Source organism: Megalobrama amblycephala, linkage group LG24 (assembly GCF_018812025.1).
Source record: "Megalobrama amblycephala isolate DHTTF-2021 linkage group LG24, ASM1881202v1, whole genome shotgun sequence".
Lineage (NCBI taxonomy): Eukaryota > Metazoa > Chordata > Actinopteri > Cypriniformes > Xenocyprididae > Megalobrama > Megalobrama amblycephala.
The window spans coordinates 17396530-17421634 of NC_063067.1; the positions used below are offsets into that span (position 1 = coordinate 17396530).

The 25105-nt window shown below is 37.1% G+C and overlaps 1 protein-coding gene across 13 annotated transcripts in view; it reads left to right on the top strand.

Annotated features, from left to right (window-relative positions):
* kif1b (kinesin family member 1B) overlaps positions 1-25105 on the top strand; it is an 86499-nt gene that overhangs the window by 5347 nt on the left and 56047 nt on the right. The gene's annotated exons all lie outside the window — the stretch shown is intronic.

Here is a 25105-nt window from a genome sequence, read left to right on the forward strand (position 1 = left end):
TTGCAGTTGTACTCTGTTGTAATTTTGAAACACAACTGAAGACATGGTTGGTGATTCTTACTTTTGCTGTTTGCACTATTTTTGCCAAATAAATACAGAATCTGTGTTTACATTTTAAACTTGTAATTGTAATATATATATATTATCGTCATTGGTATCGTTATCGCAATAAATACCTGAAATTATTGTGATATTTTTTTTAGGCCATATCGCCCATCCCTACATGTCAGTGATAAATTACCCAGCAATGGTTTTTAAATATAAGGAAAGATGTAAATTGGTTTTAACTAGAGATGGGTGTCCATTCACATTTCCTGATTTAATTCCATTCACAAGCTTTTGGTTCTGATTTTGATTTTGATAGTCTATTTCAGTAATAATTACGGTCAGTAGTAACTTAATCAATTTATTTGTTATATTATGTTTTTTTTTATTAATTTTTTTTATTCATTAAAGGTCCCGTTCTTCGTGATCCCATGTTTCAAACTTTAGTTAGTGTGTAATGTTGTTGTTAGAGTATAAATAAAATCTGTAAAATTTTAAAGCTCAAAGTTCAATGCCAAGCGAGATATTTTATTTAACAGAAGTCGCCTACATCGAACGGCCAGTTTGGACTACATCCCTCTACTTCCTTCTTTAATGACGTCACTAAAACAGTTTTTTGACTAACCTCCGCCCACAGGAATACACAAGAGTTGCGTTTGTAGAGTGTGTTTGTCGCCATGTCGTCGAAACGCTGTTATTTTCATCCCGCAGTCCAATCACCGGGTCTGATTCCGGCTCAGATTGATAGGGTAAAATTAAAGACATGTTTACAATAACACTGAGCGCATGCATCTCCACGTTATGGTAAGAGGCGTGACCTTTCCGGGCAAGGTTCGCTAAGCTGCTGTCGAATCACAACACAGGAACCGCTGGCACAATCAGAACTCGTTACGTATTTCTGAAGGAGGGACTTCATAGAACAAGGAAGTCATCAGCCCGTTTTTATGACAGTGGAAACAGCGGTAATACAGATAAGTAAATTATGTGAAAAATACTGTGTTTTTTTACACGCGAAACATGAACACATGTTATATTGCACACTATAAACACAATCAAAGCTTCAAAAAAACACGAAAAACGGGACCTTTTAAAATAAACTGGTTCGTAAGAGTCAATTGGTCACCAAGGTGCTGTAAACACTGGCTCTTGGGTTTCGAAGACTCAATTAAAATTGTTTCAAATTAAAATTGTGATTATTTGGAAAATCAGTATTTCACCCAGCCCTAGTTTTAACTTCATGAAGCTTCAGATCTCATGAAAGGAAGATGCATTGGACTGTGTGAGAGACGCTTTTGTCATACCAAACTTTTTCTTCATTTACAGAGTCATTATTGACCGATAGCTGGCCTTGACCCCATGGTAAACAAAGGGGTCTGTAGGGCATACAAGGTGACCTGAGAAAAAGCCAGAGTTTCACAGGAAGTAGAGCTCAGAGACTGCAGTCACAAAGCACTTTAGCACACATGCGCAGACTGCATACTGAAACCTGAGCGTGAGGTTGGCATTCGGCCCACCCCCTTCATTAGGACACTACTGCAGATGGTATGCTGGGAATGTTGTCTTATTACAGTGCTGAGCCTGTCGGAGATGCTCATGACAAATACACACAGCAAAAAGCAGAAAGACCTTAATGTTTGCTCTCAAGTGTTTCGTTTACTCTGGGATGTGGTAACCAAGGTGATGTCCACTGCTTAGACTGCATGTTTAAGATGAATGTTTGTCTGGAGTGTTTGTTTTTCTTGCACTATGGTTTGTTCCTAATGAAGATGCTCTTTCCATTCAGATTAAAGCAGATATAAACAGATATATTGACTATATGTATAAACTCTTTCAGACTTTTTTTACCTTTTTGCTTTGACCATATTTACTTTCTTAATACACATCCCGATGTTTTTGCAATTAAACTTCTTAACTTTTACAAATTAATCTTCTCATTATTACTGTATCTGCTGCAAAATGTCTGTTTCTAGAGGAAAATGTGGGTGTTTGTTTGAGTGGAGTATAAATATGGTGTTTTTTTTAAGTTTGAATATCGTCATTCATGTGTGTTTGTGTTTTATATGAAAGAAGAGATATTAAGCATTGGAGATTAAACCTGTAAAACCTTTCTCTCGCACATCTCTCTTGAGAGATCTTGCGGAGTCTTTGCCTCTTGCCTCATCCACAATGCACTGAATCTGTTGTTATTGTAACCTTTTCCTTTGTGAAGGGAAAACTGTTGAGGGAATAAAAACTCATCTCTCTTTTCATCTTCAGCAGTGGCGTCGTGAACAAATATCAGAGAAGATTATTGAGTGGGGAGAATTTAAAACCTCTCTGATGCTAGACAGCTCCATTTAAAGGCCTAGTTCACCCAAAAATGAAAATTCTGTCATTTACTCGTTCCAAACCTGTATCATTTTTTTTCATCTGTGGAACATAAATGATATTTTGAGAAATGGCTCAGCGTTTTTTGTCCATAAAATGGAAGTCAAGTGGGCTTGAATGTTGTTTGGTTCCCAATAGGGATAGGTATTTTTTTCATTTTGAGCACCTGGGGGCGGGAGAAGATGATAGTGACATGAAATATGTCAATTTATATCTCCGCTCTCCACTCGGATATAAAAATTACTGTCAGTTCATGAAGAATTGATGGATGAACTGGCGGCTCGATTGGAATCTTGTTGTGTCAAAAGCGATAAGGCTTTTTGCACTTTTATGGACATTGCTATCTTTGATATTACTTAATTCACTGGTGCTATGGTTACTGGTAAGAGAATACAGACTTGACTCCCATTGGACACTCAGTGATTCAAGATGCTACTGTAAGTTGCTGTTTGAATGGGACATTTTGAGACTCGTACCTTTAAGTAACTGTGGTGGTCAATCCCAGAAACTGACAATGTGAACGTAGCCTTGTGGATGGGATCATTTGACCAATAAGCAACCAATCATAATGCTTTAGCAACCACATAGATCATCTTATCAACAGTCTCCCTGTAGCTAATGCTACTCTGACCTCTTATTTTAGACTGTTTCAGCTCTGCTAATGAGAAGGATGGAGTCATCCTGACAGCAGGCCCTTGGGGACCGCAAGCGCAGACACAGGAGGGGAAGAGTTGTCTGTAAAAGCTTTGCACACTGGAATTGAGAGACAGAAGAGCTTTTATTGATTGATAGAGGTGATAAGAATTCATAGATTGACTTGGTTCTGACACTGGGAAGGTCATCTTGCTCTCTGGCTTTAAGTGCAGATAGAAACGATTGACCTGATTACAGATGTAATCCCGTGAGCGTACCTGAGGTCACCAGCCTCCTGCATTAATCCCAGTGACCCTTGCAGGTGCATGGGCGTCAACTCAAAATTCCACTTCTCACCATGTAGCTATACCTGTCACTCGAACTAGGAGATAGATTTCTCGGCAAGGAGAAATTTGCTGATTCTAATGAAATTTCCAAGATGATCTACTTGGATTTTATTTTAAGAAATTGTCATAAAATATTCACTGATCATCTTCTCTGACATTTCAGATGTCTAGCTTTTTTACAGGTGTCCTTGCATGCAGGTTTTTGTACATTCTAGGTGCTATTTATTTATTTATTTTTTGCATGTCTTGGTTGTATAGATCTTGGTTTGAGAGCTTGATTTATGTGTGGATGTACTATTTGTCTGTAAGTCATCTAAGTATATCATCTTTCATCTAGGACTGTGTGATGATGTAAGGTAGGCCTGTTGCCATTATTACATAATTGCCCTTCTCAACCCTTCTAGTCATTATGATTTGATATAACCATGACTATTATATGCACTTTCAATTACAATCACATATTGCCTTCGAAAATAAGGGAATTTTAAGCGAATATTAAAATGTTTTTTTTTTTAACATTATTTTTTTTTATGCCTTTTTATTTCCAGTCTGGTGCAGTAGTGTGTTATGTGAGTGCTCCAAATGAATTTGGATACATAAAGAACATGCAAAACATCATAAATATCTTTTATTATTATTATTATTAATATATAGCTAACATATAGTTGACTCAAATTGTTTTAAAGTATTTTATTAATATTTAAAATATTTTATACATCTGTTTGCTTTTTGTCACCCAACATGTCATGATCATGACAAATCTAATCTAAGGTTTGATTTTATAATGATGAAGTAGTTTCATCTAGGAATGTGGCTTTAGGTTTTCTCTCTTATTACTTGGCAGTTCTGCTTTTTCTGTAATGCCTCATTTCTGCCTTTCTTGTCAGCTGTTTCCCATTTAGCTTCCTTTTTTGATGCCTCACACTGTGTGATGCTTGCAAAAAAAAAAAAGGTTAGATGTAAAGCAGCTGTTGCAAACCATCACTGGTACACCTCAATCTTTTACCAGCCGTCAAGCTGCTGGCCGACGTCTTATTACATTTGTCTCCTTTATCACTCACCATCTGTAGCTCTCCGTTTCCTTGTTCTGAGTGCTGCATGGTTCCACACATAAACAACTGAGAGAAACGTTTCTACAGGTGAATCATGAAGCCAAATAATTATATGATTACAATGACATGTTTTGTATGTTTTTTTCATGCGGCCTTTTGGTATTTTTATAACAATAAAGAATGAGAAATGCTTACATGAGAAATGCTAAGCATTTGTAGCATTCAGTTTATTATAAAACACTACAAATAATGCACGTCTGCCTTAGGGCTGGGCGATATATCGCATGCGATTGTCACGCGCATTTCGTCAGTAAAGCCGGTTCCCTGATTACCGCGAAATCGCCGTCTGCTTTCAAATGGAGCGCCATTTAATTAGACAGAACCGTAGATCACTGACAAGCTACGCAATATCGCGTTCATATCGCAGATAAATCGCCTTCGATAATGAACGCGATATTGCGTAGCTTGTCAGTGAACTACGGCTCTGTCTATTAAAGGTCCCGTTTTTCGTGGTTTTTTGAAGCTTTGATTGTGTTTATAGTGTGCAATATAACATGTGTTCATGTTTCGCGTGTAAAAAAACACAGTATTTTTCACATAATTTACTTATCTGTATACCGCTGTTTCCATTGTCATAAAAATGGGCTGGATGACTTCCTTGTTCTATGAAGTCCCTCCTTCAGAAATACGTAACGAGTGTTGTGATTCGACAGCAGCTTAGCGAACCTTGCCCGGAAAGGTCACGCCTCTTACCATAACGTGGAGATGCATGCGCTCAGTGTTATTGTAAACATGTCTTTAATTTTACCCTATCAATTTGAGCCGGAATCAGACCCGGTGATTGGACTGCGGGATGAAAATAACAGCGTTTCGACGACATGGCGACAAACACACTCTACAAACGCAACTCTTGTGTATTCCTGTGGGCGGAGGTTAGTCAAAAAACTGTTTTAGTGACGTCATTAAAGAAGGAAGTAGAGGGATGTAGTCCAAACTGGCCGTTCGATGTAGGCGACTTCTGTTAAATAAAATATCTCGCTTGGCATTGAACTTTGAGCTTTAAAATTTTACAGATTTTATTTATACTCTAACAACAACATTACACACTAACTAAAGTTTGAAACATGGGATCACGAAGAACGGGACCTTTAAATGCCGCTCCATTTGAAAGCAGGTGATGGCGATTTAACGGTAATCAGGGAACCGGCTTTACTGACGAAATGCGCGTGACAATCGCATGCGATATATCGCCCAGCCCTACGTCTGCCTATTATTTAAAGAAAAAAAATCCACTTTAGATCGCAGGCAAAAGTTATTACAAGCACTCTATGATGGTTTAAAGTGGGGTGTGAGTAAAAACATAGTAATAATCTCATAAGTTGTAATGTGTAGCTTAATGCTAATTGTAGCTCTAATACTCCTGTTACCCAGCTGCAATATTTTATGTATTTGGTCAAAAGTATTCTCATAAGATCTCATAAGCATTATCCACCTTATACCTGACGAGCCTACTGCGTTTCGAATTATGGGTGGCACTTCCGGTTTGGGGAACTTCCATTTAAAAAGACTGAAATGAATCATTTCAAATCATAAGATTGCCCTACAAATAAAGCTTATCCGTCAGTTTGACTGAATGAGCTGTTGATTTTTCTTTCATGTTTTATTTTCAGACATGAGAATAACGTATAGCTTAGTATTTTAACGTAATATGTTATAACAAGAATATCAAAGACTTTAGCTCTTTTCAGTCGCTGCTTTCTATCCTCGTGATTATTTTCTTTTGTCCCTTTGCGTTCCGCTGTAATAGTATGAAAAAGGACAACATATACTGCGCATGTGTGGTCTGTTCTCCTGATATAATTTACTATATATCCCATTAATAATTCACTGGAATGCACGACGAATCTCTCGTTTTTCTCCTCAAAGCCTCACGTCTCTTTCCAGGTTTGTTTTCACAGGTAAATACAGTTAATTATCTGTAAAAATGATGGAAATCACTTTGAAATAGTATCACGCAATGCTGAAGTTCATGAACATTTTTGATTAAGGCAACGTGTACATTACATAATACAGATATATATATATCACTATATTTATGTTTAACCCGTCCGTTATTGCTGTGGAAAGAATCGCGCTTTTTCATGGCCTGTTGAAAGTACCTTGTTGATGCTTTTACACTTTTAAATGTCTTTTTAATGTTTGTTGGTTGAAGGGCGAGTAGAACAGTTTGTGTTTCTGGCATAGTACCAAACTTTTTTTTAATCTTAATATACTTTTGTATGTTGTCTAGTGGATGAGGTTACAGCCAAATGGGAAATCCTACGAAATGCATACATGTGGAAACATGTATTCTCGGTCAGCGCCAGCTATCATGAAGGCATGAATTAGCTGAAGAATGAATTAGCATGAATTCAAGTCGTTTTGCTTTTGGTGTGAAAGCTCCGTTCGCCGGCGATTCGCTTCACTTCACACACTTTGCTTCAATTCGAGTCACGTTCACTGTGAAAGGTCCATTAAACACCAGCTTCGTCTCAAACCTAGTGAGTTGTTACAAAGAATTGACATATAAGAATTGACATATAAGTCGCCTCACATTCATATTAATTTAAAACACACACAATTGTCATCAAAGATTTCTAAAGTACATTGTTTTGCAGTTTATTTCTAAAGAGTTTGACATTAGCATGTTCCTATGCTAATGCTGCAATATTCTTAAGCCTAAAAATACATGGTACACATAAATATTGGTTATTTTAGATTACAATAACTGTTTTCTATTCTTTTCAGTGAGTGAAGTATAATTATTTATAATCATTTCCCTTCCCTGAGCTTGTTGCAGTGTATAGCAGTGGCCAAAAGTTTTGGCAGTGACAAATTTTGTGCTTTGCAAATTTTGCTGCTTTAATATTTTTGGATTATTTTTTCGGATGTTTCTATGGTATACTGGGAAACAATAAGCATTGTCATAAATTCGAAAGGCTTTTATTGGCAAAAACTTTCAATATATGCAAAGAATCATTATTTACAGTGTTGACCCTTCTTTGTAACCTCTGCAATTCGCTCTGGCATGCTGGATAAGAGCTTCTGGGCCAAATCCTGACTGACGGCAATCCGTTCATCTTGGAGTTGATCACAGTTTGTGGACTTCTGCTTGTCTACTCATCTTTTGAGGATTGACCACAGATTCTCTATGGGATTTAGATCCAGGGAGTTGCCTGGCCATGGATCACAAATTTTTATGTAATGATCTCTGAGCCACTTCATTATTACTCTTGCCATGGGACATGGTGCTCCATCATGCTGGAAAATGCACTGATCATCATCGCCTAATTACTCCAGGATCGTTGGGAGAAGTTGCTCTTGCAGGATGTTTTGATACCATTCTTTATTATGGATGGATGAAAAGCAACCCCCCACGTGGCTGGTCTCAGGATCCTTCACTGTTGGCATGACGCAGGACTCATGGTAGTGTTCACCCTTTCTTCTTCGAACTATAGATTTTCCAGATGTCCCAAACAGTCGGAAGGGGGCTTCATAAGAGAAAATAACTTTCTGCTGTCCAGTCCTTGTACTTCCTGCAGAATTTCAGTCTGTCCTTGATGTTTTTGCCCTAAAGCCTGGGACACATCAAGTCAAAGAAGTAGTGGTGACGAAAGCTGACTGTTGTCGCTTCTTGTCGGGCTTTGTCTCGGCCAAAAATGTGCGTTTGAACATGCCAAAAGGACAAATAACGTGTGTTCTGCACCTGAGTATAAGGATATACTGTCTATCTGCAGGTCTATTTTCGTCATTCAAAAAGGGAAACTGAAACTAGGACTGCAGATACACAAACCATAAACATAACAGTGCTTGCTTATACCATTTTGAATATCGGTCATGCTGATCAATTTCTTCATTCCAGTCAGCTTGTTATTATGGAAATATTTGTTCATTGGAATGCTCGGGTGAGGTGGCGTAGAATTATAACAGCCTTCTGTCTGCGCAGAAGGGTCAGCTTTAGGGTTAGGGTTGGGGGCAGCTTTAGTATCTATGGTATTTTAGCAGAAACGATGGTTATGATGATAAATTTGATAGATTTCATACATTTTGTAAGTAAATGCAGTTTTCCTTGTACAGGGAATCCATCTGTTTGCTGTGCCAGTCTGGTCTGTAATTACCCATATAGTGGGGTTGGTCTGCTGGAGTGGAGCAGAATGAGATGAGCCAGGGGGGGTGGGTGGGAGATCCAGCCTCCGTCACGTGCATGAGAGTGTGAGAGAGAGCATCACAGGATTGTGCTTGGAATGGTGTCATTTTTTTCTGCTGTAAAGATATGGATGCGTAGATAGCAACTGCAAAGAGGATGAAATTAGGCCACAAAAACAGTCATGTTTTCACCTCCTCCTTGTGGAAGTTAAGGACCAAGCGGTTACATCACCTCATGCTCACAATTAATCTAGCTATTATTGATGTAAAATGTCATTCCACTTCCTGGACTGTCTGCAGTGAGGTAGAAAAACAGCAGTTATTTGTTATTCTGCTCCAGTGAATCTTAAAGTCAACATGAAACTACATTCACTACTCATTTTTACTTATGTAATGTGACATTTCTTAATGAAATGGGATATTAGTGAGAAAAGGATTGATTTTATTTTATCCTTCAAAATATTCATTATTTGGATTTTGAAAAGTGCCACTTAAATTATTGTAATTTTTTTTTTGAATAAAATGATAAATAAATTAATATTTTTATCCAACAGGGATGTATTAAAATTGATTAAAAGTGAAAGATCATAAAATATCATAATGGAAAACAGTTTTAAGAGTATTTAATAATATTACTGTATTTAATTTTTTTTTACCGTGTTTTTGATTAAATAAATTCAGTCTTGATGAGAATAAAATACTTTTCAAAAACATTAAAACATCTTTCCGACCGCACACTTTTGAAAGGTAGTGTAAATTACAAAGCACAGAAAATATAAAACAATGGTGACTCATTGTGCATTTGTTTTTCTGACTTTTTTTTTTTTTATACCAGTGCTTCTCACACATAGACTGTACTTGAGCGAGCCGCCCAGGTATAATAACGGCCGCCCAAGTATATTTGGAGACAAATTTTTGCTTTTATTATTTTTATCCTCTTGTAGTTTTATATCCGGCCAAGATAATGAAACCATCCGCGATCGATTAACTAGTCGTTTCGTACCTTCTCGTTATGTGTGCGTCAGAACTGTTTAATCCCGCTGACATTCCCACGGGCGCTGCATGTTGCGCGTTCTACAAGCTTGCGCAACAGCGCTTCAGACTGCTTCAAAGTGATTCTTTCAATGAAAAGTGCAGATTTATGCCAAGCGATTGCTAATGAACTCAAGTTGATGAATTATTACAATGTCTACTTTATGGCCTTTATATAAATGTTTTATACGGTTGTAAGAATCTGAAGGATCAGCCTGCAATAGTACAGACATTTCAAAATAAGAGTACCGGTGTATTTCGGGCTTGTTTATAATTAAAAGTCACACTGCAAGTTTTTTTCTTTTTCTTTTGGGCATTATTGGTATTTTGGTTACACAATAAATTGTATTTAATTTGATTCATAGTAAATTATTGTAGTCTCCCCCACAGGTCGAGGAAGAAAAGACTAAGAACGTTATTTGACACATATATTAATCATTATATAAATTTTACTAGTAAAATCTGTGTCCCATTCACTGAGAGAGACACTATATGACAGCAAGGAGAACATAGGAAAAGGAGAACCAATTTAAATGCTGTAATTTAGCATAATTTACAATGCATAATATTAAATAAATACAAATACTGTTAAAAATCACATGTTATTTGTTTGTCACATGTAGTAGACCATTTTTGTGCCTTGGGTAATAGGAGGATTTTTTACCTGGCTACCACCGCAAGTATATTTCAAACCTGTGGGAAGCACTGTATACGTATTAAACTACAACATCCATAGTTGGAACCCTCTGCTTTGTTTTGATTAATAATTCTGAAAATGTTTAAATGACCAATAACCTTAACCATCATCAGGGAACCGTGTACATGCAAATGTGTTTTTAAATTTTTTTAAATATTATTGAGAATCCCAGGGGGTAATTCTAGGAAATATTTTATGTCAAAGGGGTTCGACTGACAACAAATTTGCCAATCCCTGCTGCAATACCTTTCTTTGTCTCTTTTGCTGTCTCACTTTCCTGCTATCTCTCACTACCATCTCTCTGTCTCTCTCTCCAATGCTGGTTTCTGTCTTAAAACCCTAGTGAACTGGGAACTGAATGTGAGAGTGGCAGCAGATAGAGCTTTGTAGTCCAGGCACGGCTAATCATGGCCACTACTTTTATTCTTTCTGTATTATTCATGGCAATGAAAAGCAGAATTTAGAAGAAAAACATTGAGTCTGTCCTGGCTGCCAGTCATTTGGCATGGTGTACCTGTGGTCTGGAGATGGAGGCCTGATCTGAACTCGCACCGAAAATTGCGGTATCACATGGTTTCAGTGCTTTTCAGCTAAACTTCAGTGTACAAAAAAATGGGTTTAATTAATCACCTCCGATGCTCCTTTGAAGTTAGAATGGTATTATTAGTCATCTAGGATTAGGCATCTGTCTCTTGGTAGCAGTAAGTCACGGTGCGTAGATTGCTGACTCAAACTCGCCGCCCATTTCAGTCTGTCGAATCCCACAGACCAAAAGCCACTGCAGCTAACAGTGTAGTCCTCCAAATGCTGAGGCTGTTCATAGTGGGCAAGATGGTGAACAGCCCTTTTAAAGCTCACTTCATTGTTCTGTAGGTCTTGGGTCTGTGGTGGTAGGAGTTTAATGATCTTTCAGTTCATATTAGGCCAAAGTCATCATGGTGTTGGTGTAGACACAAAGAGACGAGCACACTCAAAGCCCACAAAAACACGTAGGCTCAGAGTTATTCTGTTTCTCTGTCTTTCGTTCCTTGTCTTTCTCTTGGCATAAATATTGATCATTATGTGCTATGAGTTGAATTCATATTCTGAAATAAAGCAATCAAGAGGCTGTGCATCACAATGATTTTGCCATAGTCAGGGTCTTGTTGGATACAATATTGCAGCAACAAATAATTTTCAACAATTTTCAACAAATAATGTCATTTTTTTTAATAATAATAATAACTACTACTACTACTACTACTACTACTACTATTAATACTACTAGTACTAATAATAACAATAATGTACCAATAATAATAATAATGATAATGATAATGATAAAATATATTTTTATTATAAATGAATTATTTGTATACAATTATTAATAGGTTATTTTTTGTTTATTTTATACAACTATTGTTGGGCCATTGAAGAATTTGAAGTTAATGTCATTTGTAATAATATTTACAATATTATAGGTTTATTTTTTATTAATAGTGACATTATTATTTATTTCTTTATTTATTTAATTATTATTCAATATCCATAATATTTTTAAAACATATAAGAACGTGAGGTAATTCCATTTATACAGTTGTGGCCAGAATTATTAGCCCTTAATTCCCTTAATCATTCATCATCACAATGAGAAAAAACAAAGAATATAGTTCTGATGTGTAGTAAATGATTGTCGAGCTTCCCAAAATAGAAAGTGGCTGTAAGAAAATAGCTGAAGCATTGAAAATCCCCATTTCCACTATCAGGGCAATAATTGAGAAGTTCCAATCAACTAAAGATGTTACAAATCTGACTGAAAGAGGACATGTGTCTAAATCATCCTAATGCGCAGTGAGGAGGAATGTTTAAGTGGCCAAAGACTCTCCAAGGATCACAGCTGGAGAATTGCAGAGATTAGTTGAGTCTTGAATCTCAGAAAGCCTAAAAAAAATTATCAAAAGCACCTACATCCCCACAAGTTGTTCGGGAGGGTTTCAAGAAAAATCCTTGCTCTCATCCAGAAACAATCTCCAGCATATTCAGTTGTCAGACACGACTGGAACTTCAAACAGGACCGGCTTCTATGGTCAAATGAAACTAAAACAAGAGCTTCTTGGCAAACCCACCAGATGGATTTGGTGCACACATGTATAAAAAGTGCCCCATGCCTACGGTTAAATATACTGCTGGATCTTTAATGTTGTGGGCCTATTTTTGTGCTGGAGGTCCTGGACAACTTGTTCAGATATATCGTATCATGGATTCTATCGAATACCAACAGATAAAAAATCAAAACCTGACCACTTCTGCTAGAAATCTTATAATGGGCTGTGGTTGGATCATCGGGACAATGATCCAAAACAAACATCAAAACCAGCACAAAAATGTGTCACTGAGCACAAAATGAAGCTTCTGACATGGCCATCCCAGTCCCCTGACCTGAACCCTAAAGAAAATGAGTGGAGTGAACTGAAGAGAAGAAGCACCAACATGAAGCTGGGAATCTGAAGGATCTGGAGAGATTCTGTATGGAGGAATTGTCTCTGATCTCTGGTCAGGTGTTCTCCAAACTCATCAGGCATTATAGAAGAAGACTCAGAGCTGTTCTCTTGGCAAAAGGAGGTTGCAAAAAGTATTGAAAAAGTATTGGAGAAAAACATTTATTTCATAATGTTATTTCCCCCCCACTTTCAATTCTTTTCCTTCAATGAAAGGTTAGATTTTTGCTAATTTTATAAATTAAAGATCAAAAGGATAAACAATGCAGATTTATTTTTAGAGTCATCTTTGATCATATTTATGAAGGGGGCTAATAATTCTGGCCACAACTGTATAATTAACAATAACAATGACAGTAATTTATTTAAAGGTACACTCTGTAACTTTTGGTGTTCTAGAGGTAAATAAACACAACTTCATGTGTCTTGCGGAAAAACATTGTAGTTGGAGCTACTTCTCTCTGTTTGTGTATATGACAAGTCATGCAGGTACTGGCTACTCCGCAGCAGTTGTTGTCCTGTTTGTAGTAATTCAGGATAACACAAAAGGATGGTTTGGATTGGAAGATGGATTCATGATGTACTCGTTCATTATACAAATTTTGTAAATTTTGGACCAAAAAAAAGTTACATGGTGTACCTTTTTAAATTCATTTTTATTAATAGTATTATTGTTTCTCTTGTTCTTCCTAATTTTAGCAAAAAAAAAAAAAAAAAATTTAATTTTATGTTTTATCTGAACATTATTGGGTGAGTTGAGAGGTTATTTGCTTTTATTTTAATTATTTTATTTTATTTTATTTTATTTTATTTTATTTTATTTTATTTTATTATTTTATTTTATTTGTTGAGCCTTTCAAGAAAATGAGGTGCTATCAAATTCTGCAGTCTTTATTCATCAGCCTATGTTTAGAAGGGTGATCTGTAAAATGAGTTCAGCTTCCTGGACTTTCCCGTTTCCACTGGCGTGGTAATTTTATAAGGAGTGGAACGTGTCTGCTGGTCCGGACTGAAACTGAAGAGGTGTCATACTCTCTCTTTGGTCCTACACTCACTCGCTCACTAACAAATAATATGCTGCTCTGAACCTGATGCTCTTTCTCTTGTGTACAGTATGTTTGTGTATGCTTCAAGTACATTAGTGCCACACTGTATGTACAGTGCTGACATGAACTTGGCTGTGCTTCAAGAATCCAAAATAAGAATCACAGAAGTAGTCCACCATCCACAATCTGCTGGATGCAAGAAATTCTGCATTTTCAGCATCGTTGAACTTTCCAAATGCTGGTATGTTCTTGCCTGACATACACGCACATATATAAGTTTACATTTGTGTACATACTGTAGCATGTAGTGTATAGTGTGTCAGGAAGGTCTGAGTTCAGAAATCTGCCCATTCCTTCCTTTCGCTGAGGTGCTGTCAGTATGTGAGGCAGCACTTGCCATCTGGTGCTACAGAAATAGACAGGGCACTCCGGACGACATCTTGGCAGCTGGGCAGAGCTTTACTTTGCTAGTGATTTCTATCTCGCATCTCCCTTATCTCACTTATATCCAGTACATATATCCAGTATCCAGAGATAATAGTGTCACGCAGCGCTCTCTTTCAGTCCTCACCGCCTCTTTCCTGTCTGCATTGATGGAACATGATGGAATCTCATAAATCAAACATTACGAGTGGAGGAAAGCAGTCCTGTTAAATCTGACAGTTTTTATGGCTGCAAATAATCATTTTATGCTCACCAGTCACCAAGGATGCTGTTATTTAATACAAAATAGTGAAAATAGTAATATTGTGAAGTGTTATTTCAATTTAAAATAACTTTTCTATTTTAAAATGTTATTTATTTCTGTCATGGCAAAGCGTAATTTACAGCAGCCATTACTCCAGTCTTCAGTGTCACATGATCCTTCAGATCCTTAATATTTTTGTGGAAAACGTGATACAATTTGATATAAAATTTGACTGTTAATACTTGTTGTAGCATGGTGTATATAGAGTCCCACCATCCAGCCCTAAGCATACCTTCTCTACCTAAACTATTTTAAGAGTCATTTTCATTGTGGTAGGTCACTGAATAAGTCCATAGGCTTCTATAAAGTCATAACAGATGACCTCATGTTTTTGTACAGGGCCTGGCATTCTCTGGCTTCAGTGCTTGAGCTCAGTATTGTTCTTCAGCCTTCCTGTTTTCATTCTCTTTCAGTAGGCGACATGAAAACTGCGTGGACGGCATGCTGAGGCTTCACTGAGACTTCTCAAAAGCAGTAACTGAGCCCAACACTGCTCAGAAACAAGTAGATGAGCTTAATGCACTGTCTGTATCCTGAAATGCCTTTCTATTTACCATTCTCAGATTGCACAGTCTGATGGATGGCAGATATTGTTATGATCTCATACAGCCGTACGATGTTTGAGGAACTTGCAGTGTTATGAGGAAGTCACGCTTTTTTTTTGTGCACCACAACATCTCTGCATTGTGTTTTCCATTGCTCAGTGTAATATTGCATTGATGTACTAATACTCTGTTCTCTTATTGTTTCAACAGAGTCATTGGTTTAATCTTCTAATTGACATGTTGTAGTAACTAAAAACAATATCACTTTGCTAGTAATGCTGAAAATGCATCTAAAGAGAACAGTGACAAACTCCTCAAGGGTTGTGGGCGCAGCCTGTGTGGTTTAGACTGCTCTACACACTTGGCATTTGCTAGTTTCATGATGATTTGTGGTTGCTTGTGATCTTCAGCACCTGTGAGAAGAATTTGGAGCCTGTGTTTTGCTCTCTACTGCCTCTACAGGCAGATGGGTGTGCAGTTCATAGATCATTCCAGATGGGAACACACTCTGCCCCCTTTAAGCTTTCCTCTTTAGGATACAGCAGCATGTCCGCAGATGGCATTCTGGGTGTAAATCTTAGCAGGTGGAATTCATTCTCAATGTTGTTCTTGGGTATTTTCTGTTGCTCACTGTACAACATAAATTGGCTAATTATAAAAGCCTGGCAATGGATTTTAAATCCAATGGTTAGTCAATAGTACAGAAACTGTTCTGGAATCAAGTTTTCTGCAAGCAGTTAAAATTTACTTTCTCTGCAGCTTGTTCTTTTAAAACCACCGCAGGCTGTTGACGGTGGATATTGATTTGCCTGTGGACTAAAGAGCAAAGTCTCATGGGGTCCAGAGCAGAAGACACATATTCCACTGCATTAGGCCGGGCATGCCTTCTATTCTCAGGTCATCTCACACTATCTGAAATAAGCCCAGGTTTATCATCACAGTCTGGAAGTTGATACGCTTTGAGCAGACAGATGGGTTTTTCATTCTTTCCTCTAAGCTTTTCCTGTGCACATGCAGGTCAGCTGGTGTAGTCTGCTAACTCATTTAAAATCCCTCCTGCTTGAATTTCCTAGAGTGATGAAAGCCATTAGTCTTCGTGCATCTGAACCCAGGCTTCCTAGCTGGAAAACCAACATGTGTGTGTTTTTGTGTTATTGCTGTGCCAACCTCATTCACCCCTGAGTTGGTTTGTCAATTGGCTGCAGAAAGTGAGAATTTGCATAATTGTTTCTCTCTGGAATATCCTGCCGAACCAGTGTTGTATTTGGGTGTGCAAGTGAGTTAAACGTCCAATCAGACTTTGTTTTTGATGATCACATGACATTAAGCTGGTCTCAGCTAGAGAGGACTGGGGATTGGGGTCAGGACATTGTTTGGGAGGAGTGAATAACACGTTTAGTTTTGCATTTGCATAATGACTGCTCTCCATTGGATGATGGTTTGTGGACTGGTTAAGTGTTTTATCTGAACATAATTGAGTGATTTGAGAGGTTGTTTTAAGAGGTTATTCACTCATTTTTTAGCCTCCTATGTAGCAATTAGTCTCATGTTAGGTTCAAACGGTCATTCACAGACAGCTTTGAGGAGATGGGTCTGCCTGGCTAGACTACCTTGGCCAGTGAATGTTGTTCATATATATATATATATATATATATATATATATATATATATATATATATATATATATATATGAACATAAACTTGGCTATTTTGGGTTAAAAATAATTTTAACTTTTAAAGTAGTATAGTACATCCTATTCAACAGTAGGCTATACAAGATTGTCAGCTGCTTACAGTAACGTTATAAAATGTTCACACTCTTGACAGCTCTATCAGCTCTATCCCACAGTGAAGAGTGTTTCTTCCTAATTGTTTATTTTATTTTTTTCTTTAAAAAAAATGCAAAAAATAAAATTAAATAGAATAAAAAATAGAATAAAAAAAATTATATATATAAAAAAAAAATATATATATATATATAATTTTTTTTTTTTTTTTTATTCTATTTTTTATCTTTATTTTTTATTTTATTTTTTGCATTTTTTTTTGTTGTCTTTATTATTTTTTGTTTTGATTTGGAAGCAAAACAAGTGCACTGTACATCAAAAATTGTCTAATTGTAAAAACCTGGCAATGCATTTTGAATCAAATGTTTAGTCAATGGTCATGTTTTTCTCCAGTTTTGACCTTTTAAGGCAGGAACACACCAAGCCGACGGTCGGCCATCTGGTAGTTTTTGTTCGTCGGCCGACTAAGTTTTCTCAGTGTGTTCTGCACCGTTGGCTGAAGTTGGTCCTAGTCACCTTTTTTCAGCCAATTCGAAATGTTGAATCGGCGTCAGAGCTCATCGGTCCATCGGGCCATCTGATCATTCTGATTGGCTGTTCAGATACTGCCACCTGCTGGTTCGAAAAGGCATTTCTTCTTACGCAGGCGCAGAACGGATGTGCTACTTGGCCGTTGGCTGTCGAGCGTTGGTTTGGTGTGTCAGGCCAACTTTGGACACAGACGCTGCCGACGTGAGCCAACCCCGCAGTCTGCTTTCGTCGCCACTAGTTTGTCAGCATCGGCTTGGTGTGTTCCTGCCTTAAAACGTAAACAGATATGCACATGTTAAATAAGGCTGAATGAACCAGAAGTTGTGACTGACTTCAGTATTGTGACATATTTCAGATTGAAACAGACTATTAAATGGAGGACAGGGCAATTAATAATGTTCTGCCCAAGTAATTAGAGGAGCAATGCCATTCCAGAAGGGAAGCCAATTTTCAGATTTTAAATAAAGACTATGAAGACAGGCTGTTTTGTTTTTGGATTAATTTGCACAATTTAATCATTCACCATAAGACTAGTAATGTGTACTAACAAACTAAACAAGTTTGATTTCACTGCAGACTTTAAATGTTTTTTAAATTTATTCAGTATTTAGTCATTTCATATTAATTCTTTTTAGTCCATTTTACTCTTAATAAAATGGCATATTTTTTTTGTTGACAGTAGTAACTGAACTGAGGTACTGAAATGTAAACTACTATAGCAGGGGTTCTCAAAGTCTACATTCAAGGGTCCAAATCTGAATTTTCATGAATGTCAAAGGTCTGGAACAATTGGTTATTACACAACTTGTTTTTAATAAACATGCATAATATGCATAACAAATCAACACTAATTTAAAAAAAAAATGAAGTGCCTTTTGCATTCAAAAAACATTTAATTACAAGTGCAAAAGTGGCAAAACAATTAATTTAAGTGTCAGCATTTTTTATTAACAAAACACACAAGAGGTAGGCAAAAGCCGTTTTTCCACTGTTCTCTTTGTGTAACCGTTCCATCCCGGCCGCTCTTTGGAATCTAATACAAAAGCGTCTGTCGTTGCCTCGGTAAAACAGCAGTTTACTGATGATATGGTATGTAAATAACAACCACGTTATGGAGGATGATCAGATATTTCTTTTAATTTTTTATTAATTTGTGTTTACATCGCTCAAATAGAACGCAGCCAGCTACAGAGAAACTGGTAGCCAGGCAACATACAAGTGACCAATCCTGAGTGGCGACATCACTTCACGAATTCTACCATTCTACCAGTGTTTTATCAATGTAGGAAATCCACACTTTTACACTCAATTAGTGCTCTTAAAGGGAGGCGGGTCCAGATTGAATTCCCTCCAGGTCTGGAGTCCGGATTTTGAGAACCCCTGTACTATAATAGTGTTAGTTATTGTGTACATAAAGAACATTCCCATGTCTATAGCATACAGTAAAGCATAGTGTGACTTGCCTGTATGCTCAGTTCTCTGTTCATGTATATTGAATCTTCTCAGGCCTAATGTCTGGCTTAATGTCTAATTTACAAATCCTAATGCTTTCATTTGGAGCCTTCTACATGTTCAGCCAGATTTAAGGGATTTTCAAATGAATTTTTAACAGTGTAATGGTATTACAGTTGTCACTTAATTTGGTTTGATATTTAAAGCTTGAAAATGAAAACAGCACATGTCTTTGAGGGGGAAGTACAAAATTAAATTGTATAACGCAGATGATGATTCTTATTTCTGTATCCCACTGTTCAGTGTGGTGGTCGTCATGGTAACAGGCCTTAACTTTTGCTATGGCTTGCGTGAGCAGTGTTGACGTAGGAGACATTGATAGAATGGCAAGAGATAATTTGAACTCTTTGTGTTTTTGTTTTCCTTCCAAGTTTTAGGGACTTAACAGGAAGTGCTTATATGGGCTTTGAATGCAAAATCCTTTCCCATTTACTCTTTCAATTGAAAATAGCAGAATGAAACCTGTCTATGTCAGAAGACATAGTAGCGGTCTCCAGAATGAGACAAACAGGTGTGAGTGACCCACGCATGTGCGCATGTGAGCAAGGCCAGACTTGCCGGTTGTCCATCTGTCTTTCGGCCCCCGCGCTGATCTTCCCATCTCATCAGTGTTCTGATATGATGGGTGAACAACACAGTGCTTGATGGGAGAGGCATTTATAGTCCCTCTGTGCATTTTGTTCCAGGAAAGAGGGGTAGAAAGACTGCGGTAATGTAAATCCCTGTGTGTCCACTGCTCCAGTTTCCAGTTGGCCTTAGGTCAGAAGTGTAATCGCTCTTTATTTAGCCTCTCTTTCTTCAGAATGACACAGGCCTGTTCTCATCACATTGACCACGCAAGGGTGCAGGACATGAGAAAAGGACCAACCTGGGAGCGTATCAGTTATCTTTCCAAAGAGGCACAGAACTAACCAGCTTTCTGAGAAAGATGCCTTCATGAAAACTCTTGGTTCTTTCCGATCCCTTCTCCTCTCTTTCTCTCACACTTTGGCTCTTGTCCACACTTTCCACTGCCCTATCTGAATAATGGCAAAATTAAAAATAAATCTTTAAAAAAAAAAAAAAGACGATTTGAGACTACCTAATTAGCTTTGTCGCTAACTGCTAGTATTCTAAAAAAGAGGACTTTTATTTTATTTACTTTTTTATTTTTTTTAATTTTTTTTGGGATATTTTGACCAAAAAACTCATTGTAACCAAGTAAATTCAAATAGTTTAATGCAAGAAATATATTGGCAAAAGTTAACTTAAAATTTAATGAAGTTCACACTAAATGAACACAAGGAAGAATAATTTAACTTATTTTCTTAAGTAGTTTAAACTGATTCACAGAAATTTATTTAACTTACCAACTTTCTCATTATTTTTGCTATTGATGAAAAATAGTTCCTGAAAACAGCCTGGATGAGATTCAAAATGTGCATTGATGGGCACTTAACTATTTCACACGGCCATGGGAGATCGTGAATAGCGGTGGTGCAAATGATGGCGTAGGTCACATGACAATGCAAATGTACATTGTACATCTGGATTGCATTCATACTACGCACAAAGTCGCTCTTTGGATTTAAATAGGCATACGCTAAAGAGTCTATGATTGGACCATAATTGCAGTGATTATGCTTCTGGCTTTTATATGTTTGGAAACAGTTCTTCTAACCCTAATTGATGGAGTATGTAGCTTTTCATTTCTTAAACAACCATGTAGGAAGACGTATCATGGCCATATTCCAGGATGACAAAGCCATGATTCATCAGGCTCAAACTGTGAAAGAATGGTTGGGAGAGAGCATGAAGAATCATTTTAACGCATGAAGTCCAGACCTTAAATTCATTGTAAAGTCTACTCCAGCACATCTCAAAGACTTTCAGAGTGCTCGACTCTTACATTGTCATACAAGATCATGACCAAAAATTGATGCACCTCTTGATGGAAATAATATCACAACATTTATTTTCATCAAGAGGTGCATCAAGATCTTGTTTGAAGAGAAAAAAAAAAAAGCCCCCAGAGCTGAAATTCAGATATGGTAATTAGGGTTTAGTTTGTGACACAATCTGTAAGCAATAGTCCAATCTCAACAGACTGGGACATCTGGCCAAGCAGAGCAGAAGAAGCTCTTGTAAGGAGGAGTTTAGAGAGACTGAATTCTTTATTGAGCCGTTTCAGACACTGTGAGAAAAGGTGTGACGTGTAATGTAAATTATAAGAAAATTAAAGTGTTTTTTTTTTTTTTTGTATATTGCTGTATATTGAATATTCATTATATACCTTCTAGTCTAGTATTGGACTGGTATCTTGCAGAGAGAGGAGGCTCAGTGCTCAGCCCTCCCCTCTCATTTCCACTGAATAATAGATGAAGACTGTGAGATTAGCCAGTGTCCCAGAGGTGCTGCTGGGGGATTTACTCTTTGCAGGGGGCTCAAACGTCCTCATCTGCAGAGAACCTTGTGCTTAATTAGACCATTGACTTTTTATGTATAATCCTCACCTCTTTCCCTCTCTCTTCTATCCATGCTCACTTTGAAGAGGAAAAAACACCACATTTCTCTATTTCTGGGCTGATCCGTCACTTTTATTACAGCGGGAGCAGGAAAGGTTGTTGTAATGTTGTTGTTTGGATTGTTGCTATAACAGCAGCGTGTTCATCCCATTCGTCAGTCATCCTTTCTTTTTCCGCCCACCTAGCCAACTGACCTCGCCACCCTGCGCTCTGCTGGTGGAATGCGTTTGTCTGGATCGAATCAAGGCCTGAACACGCTCGGGGGCCCTGCCGGCCAACTCCGTGTCAGTTCGAGGGGACTGCAGCAGCTGGCTTTCTGATACCTATAAATATCCTACAGTAGATTCCTGCGGTCCCGCAGACTTTTAAGTTGCTCACTCCCAGGCTTAGCGTTTTGATGGTGTGGAGATGTTGAGATGAGGGTCGGCCTGAATGTTTGGGACATGCTAAATACCAGACAAGCCTGTAGATTCCTCTTTATTAAGACAGCAAGGATATGTAGCAACCTGCTGAGAGCGAATGGACAGTATGTGAGATATCTGTCAAAGAAAACAGGAAAAGTTCATTTGTATTTCAGCTGTGAGAAATGGGAAGAATTGTGGGTTTCACATGCAACAGGTGAACCTGCTGATCCCACACAAAGACATTTTTGAGTCATCAGTTTTGTTTTTTACACAGGCCCCACTGGATTGAATGTGTCCACACTCTCTCGATTGTTGAAAACAAAAATAGCACCAAAACAAGTGGTTTACAGTGGTTGTGAAGCAGTTATGCACATGTGACCAGTGTTAATTTTGACAGCAAATTTTGATTTAGTTTTAGTCATAGTCTTTTGACTAAAATGGCATTTAGTTTTAGTCATAATTTAGTCATCGGAAATTGTTTTAGTTTTAGTCTAGTTTTAGTCGACTAAATATCAAAAGATAAATCAACAGTAGATTTAGTTCGACTAAATTCTAATTTAGTTAAATTGTAATGCATTAAGTAAGCATTTCTCTAACAATACGCAGATCCAATACACTGATATGCATCCGATATTCTCCAAACTGTTTGTTCACTTAAGACAACCAACTGTAATTTACTCGCCATAGCAAGTTTAGTTAAAAGTTTTAGTCATTTTTAGTGTTTGTTTTTTATTTTTTTTATTTTAAATGTCTATATATTTTTTGTTGTTGTTGTTGTTTTGTTATTATTTTTATTTTTGTTAGTTTAAAGGTCCCGTTCTTCGTGATCCCATGTTTCAAACTTTAGTTAGTGTGTAATGTTGTTGTTAGAGTATAAATAAAATCTGTAAAATTTTAAAGCTCAAAGTTCAATGCCAAGCGAGATATTTTATTTAACAGAAGTCGCCTACATCGAACGGCCAGTTTGGACTACATCCCTCTACTTCCTTCTTTAATGACGTCACTAAAACAGTTTTTTGACTAACCTCCACCCACAGGAATACACAAGAGTTGCGTTTGTAGAGTGTGTTTGTCGCCATGTCGTCGAAACGCTGTTATTTTCATCCCGCAGTCCAATCACCGGGTCTGATTCCGGCTCAAATTGATAGGGTAAAATTAAAGACATGTTTACAATAACACTGAGCGCATGCATCTCCACGTTATGGTAAGAGGCGTGACCTTTCCGGGCACGGTGCGCTCAGAGCTGTCGAATCACAACACAGGAACCGCTGGCACAATCAGAACTCGTTACGTATTTCTGAAGGAGGGACTTCATAGAACAAGGAAGTCATCAGCCCGTTTTTATGACAGTGGAAACAGCGGTATACAGATAAGTAAATTATGTGAAAAATACTGTGTTTTTTTACACGCGAAACATGAACACGTTATATTGCACACTATAAACACAATCAAAGCTTCAAAAAACCACGAAAAACGGGACCTTTAATACATGAGGTTAAGCTAAAGCTTGGAAACTAGATGAAAGAAAATAAGTTTATATTTTTATATATAGGCTATATTTTTTTTATTTCAGTTAACGTTTATTTCAAGTAATGAAGATTTTTTTATGGTTTTAGTTAACTATAATAACCAGTATACTTGGAAAATATATTGAATAATGTTCTTAGTCTTTCCTTCTATGACAGAAGTAGAATACAGTACAGAATACAGTAGTTTACTATGAATTAAATAGAAATTAAATTAAATACAGTTTATTATGTAAATAAAATAACAATAATGACCAGGAAAAAATAATAATTATAAACCATACCGAAATACACCGTGACTCTTATTCTGAAATGTCTGCAGTATGCACCATGGTATGCACTGTAGCAGGCTGCTCATGAGGGAGATAAAATATGCATTCTTACAACCGCCTAAAACATACTACCATATAAACATTGTGTAGTAAACATTGGCATAATTCATCAACATTAGTTTAGGCCTATAAGCAATCGCTTGGCATAAATGTGCGCTAATCATTAATTGCGCAGCAGTCTGATGAGTTGCTGCGCGAGCCTGTAGAGAGCGCAACAGCGCCGCGCCTCCCGCGGTTAGATCAGCACGTTACACTTCAAATGTGCGCATCTTCCACACAGGACAGCAGTTCTGACTGGATATCTTCCCAAATCGTCCCTCTTTATCATTTTCGTCTCATTTTTATCCGTTGACGAAAATTAGAGTAGATTTTAGTCATAGTTTTAGTCATTCAAAATGCATTTTTATTTAGTCATCGTCTCGTTTTCGTCCGTGAAAAAATGTCGTCGACAAAAATTATGACATAAATTATTCGTCAACGAAATTAACACTGCATGTGACTCTTTTATTTCTCATTTGACTCATGAGGAATTGAAACGTTAGAAATTTTAAATGGCCACTTGAAGGCTGACTCAACCTCATTTGATCATACAGGGCTTTGATATCAGGTAATAGTTTAGAGACATTAATAATGACTTTGTGCAGGACATTACTAACAGGTCAGCAATTCACTGGTAGGTTCAGTTTCTCAGGTATTAATGAGATCCAGGCAGTGTTGCTTTATTATTTATATACTATTATATTGTTAATTCATATTTGGTGCATGGCAACATTTCTAATTTTCGTTTATTTTTATGTTTAAATTTTAATCTAATATTTTATTTTATTTCAGGTTTATTAAATTTTTGTCTGTTATTGTGCAGTCTGTAACAGTTTGTTTGTGTTAACTGTTGTCTGTTATTGTTTGAGTACACATTTTTATTATTCAGTCATTAAATTTCTAAATTTCTACAAAAATAATTCAATTTAACATTTTTATTTTAATGGTTTATAAATTATTCACATTTTTATGTTACAAATTATATTATTGCCTGTAACATTAAAAATAAATGAGTGCTGTCAAAATGAATGCGTTAACGCATACGATTCTTTTTTTCACGTTAAAAATATTTAACACAATTAATGCAGCATCCGTTTTTTCCGTCATCCTTTAGCTTGCGTTACATTATTTGATCACGCTATCATTCATTCAACTGCTGTTAAACCATTTAAGCGCGATAAGATGCAAAAGATAACTTAAATCTGTACTGGTGCGCTGTCTGTGAATCTCCTGTCCGTGTCACACACACGACTCGTGCACACAGAAAGCCATCATAAGGGCATCATTGGGTTTTGA